Here is a 3,489-nt window from a genome sequence, read left to right on the forward strand (position 1 = left end):
GCCCAATAGGATCACTACAAATCTAAGGGGAAGTTTCATTGAAGACCACCAGGCTCAATGTGCCTAAACAAGAACCCAGAAGACTCAACTAGCACTAACTAGAGACTCAAAGACTTGAGTATCACCAATTTTTATTATTAAGTTTCTTTATTTAATCTTAGTGCTTACAAAAATTTTCATACTTGGGTTTCAGTCATAGAATTTGATTTCATTCAAAGGTTTCAGAATTGGGTTTCAGTCAAAGGTATACTACTCTTCACCAACGCAATCTTCCTGCCACCAATGTCTCCCCATTTGCCTTTCCAATTTCAACCCCCTGCTTCTCCAGACAGTCATTTTGCCTCTCTCCCTCATTATCATTGTCATGGTTGTTGTCATTGTGTTTAGTGTTTTAACTGAACTCACACCGCTTTTTGTGGCAAGCTTCATGTCTTGAGTTGGTCCTCCTGTTATTCATCTATATTGTCTCTAGATATTATTGTCATACTGCTTTGTTTTTTCTTATATCACACAGATGAGTGAGACTATTCTATGTCTACCCCTCTCCCTCTGATTCCTTTCAGTCAGCATAATAATCTCCATGTCCAGGAAATTTTATGACTTCATTTTTTCTAACAGCTGTATAATATCACCATTTTGAGGTATAGCAATTATCACCAATCAACTCTTATTAATCTAAGTTTAAATAATTCTATTTGATTTTAAATTGTGAGAAACAATATGAAGTAAAGTTGTGCCTGCAAAGGCAAGGCTGGAAATGGAAACTTTGCTAAAGGAAATATCACACTGGTGTTAGACTGTTGAGCATTTAATGCCTGAAGTAGCTGTATTATAAACACCACAGTGTTATAATAAAGAATCTATATTTAATGTTAAACATATATAAAGACTGATGATTTTCACCCTTATAGTAGCAAATCATAAATCAAGCATGTCAAAAGAAAGAAATAAAATTAAAGGTTTGTTTGTTTGTGTGTGTGTGTGTGTGTGTGTGTGTGTGTGTGTTAAAGACATTCTATAGGCATTCTAAGACATTCTAAGATAGTATGCACTACAATCAAGTGAAGCCATGCAAAGAGCTTAGGGATCAACCATGTTGGTATATATCTATATGTTCAACACTGTAAGACCAGGTAGATGTCAGTTAAGAAAACAGAATTACTATCCCTGCATGGATGGCTCTAGGAAACTAGAAGTAGAGTCTATAATAAAATCAACATTTCAATGCCATCAACGCATAACATCTCATATTCTACTTTTTTATCTTATACCAATTATTTACTTCACATCACATTTTCCAGAGTTTTAAGTCATGTTGAATTCAAGCACATCATAAAATCCTCCATTTATATAGTTTCTTATAGTCATAGCTGTAGCTATTTTTCTTAGAAAATGCATACTTCTGTTTTGATTCAGTTTTTAGGTTTGTTTGAGTCACATCCAGCTGTGCTCAGAACTTACTCCTTGACTTGCACTCAGAGTCACTTCTGAGGTGTTGGGAATTGAACCCAGGTGGGCCACATATAAGGCAAGTACCTTTCTCACTCTACTAACACTCTAGCCTCACAATACGTTTTTTTAATGTTGCATTCAATAATAAAAAATTCTTATATAAATTATTATGAACTTATATTAGTGTTTTCTTACATGTTCTGGTGCTGATAATACCTAAAGCATATATGCTTGATTTGCTATAAGCACTAAGCAAGATTATATTATTGTGATGCATTGACCTTCTTTTCAAGACAGTTATACATTTTGACTCATGTCCTAAAATAAGTATCAAGAGTGATAGTTTTACTCCCAAGTGTACCCTCAATTATACATTAGAATATATGAAAACTATAAGCAATGCATTTAAGTCCTTGGTCTTGATAATTACAAGATTTTTATCTGAGCTAGACAAATGTTTTATTCATAATTTTGTTTGAGCCATAAAATATACTTTTAAATATAACACCTTCTTTCATAGATAGTAATAATTTCAGGTCGTCATCTTATTTGTTCTGAAGTCCTGGGATGTAATAAGTAAACAAAATTTGTTCATTGAATAAATGAATGACATTTTTCTGCTGCACAAGAGAACTACTAAAACCTAATTCAAAATATGGGTTTCAGGAAAACTTCTAAAAATATGTGCAAGACATAAAATTCATCATTACTGCCAAATTTTAAGATGGTGAAGATGTGGTTAAAGAAATTTAACTAGCATGACATTATCTTATTTTTTTAATATTAGAGTTGAGATTTGAATTAATTTTTCCCAATATCTAATTTGGTGTTCTGTCAAAATAAGAAAATGAGTAATACAAAAGAAACTGATAGGTATAATCAGAACTGAGGAAGAGTTTTAGGAAGTTCTATTAAGAGCAGAATGAATGGTTACATTCATATTTCTGTTTGATTGAATTGAGTTTTAAGGATTTAGACAGGACTGTATCTTGATGTGCTAATGCACTCACATTTGCAACCTGAATGACTAAGTGAATACTATAATATAGTTGATTCAGTTTCAGATTATGAAAGAGAGATGATGATAAATAATTACTTCATCAGTACATTCATCCCTTTATATATTTAATACTCCTCATTCTTACCTAAACTTTTCACTGTATAAAGAAAGCTTCATAACAGCATAATTAGTAACATGATATATGGTAGTATGGTTTTTATTTATATTTTCTTTACAATAATGATATTCTTATATATTATATTCCCTATACAGTGATATTATAGATTTTTATAATTACATTACTATCCTTTTTTTTTCTTTTCTTTTCTTTTTTTTGGGTGGGGGGGCACAGCCTGTGGTGCTCAGGGATTATTCCTGGCTCTGCGCTTAAAAAATGCTCCTGGTGTTAGATGGAGATTTGAGTTTGCTTTTCTGCAAGTGGCTAACCAGTTGTGCCAACACCACTTGTTTGAAGAGGCTTTCCTTGCTCTATTCTGGATTTCTTGCTCCTTTATCAAAGATTAGTTGTATGCCAGGGAAACATTCTCTGAATATTCAAGTCTATTTCACTGATCTGAGGATCTGTCTTTATTCCAAGACCATTTTGTTTTAAAAACTATTGCTTTGTGATACAATTTAAAATTGAGGAAAGTAATTTCTTCCATATTTCTTTTCCCAAGTATTGAGGAAAGTAATTTCTTCCATATTTCTTTTCCCAAGTATTGCTTAGATATTCATGGGTGTTTAATGTTTCAAATGAATTTTAGAAGTGTTTGATCCACTTTTTTGAAGAATGTTATAGATATCTTTAGAGGAATTGCATTAAATCTGTACAATGATATGGAAAGTATTGCCTTTTTAATAATATAAATCCTGCCAATCCATGAGCAGAGTATATGTCTCCATTTCCTGATGTCCTCTCTTATTTCTTGAAGCAGGCTTTTGTAATTTTTTTGTATAGATCTTTCACCTCTTTAGTTAAGTTGACTCCAAGATATTTGAGTCAAATGTGAATGGTCAAATTTAAAAGGATTAAA

Source organism: Suncus etruscus, chromosome 9, assembly GCF_024139225.1.
Source record: "Suncus etruscus isolate mSunEtr1 chromosome 9, mSunEtr1.pri.cur, whole genome shotgun sequence".
Classification (NCBI taxonomy): Eukaryota; Metazoa; Chordata; class Mammalia; order Eulipotyphla; family Soricidae; genus Suncus; species Suncus etruscus.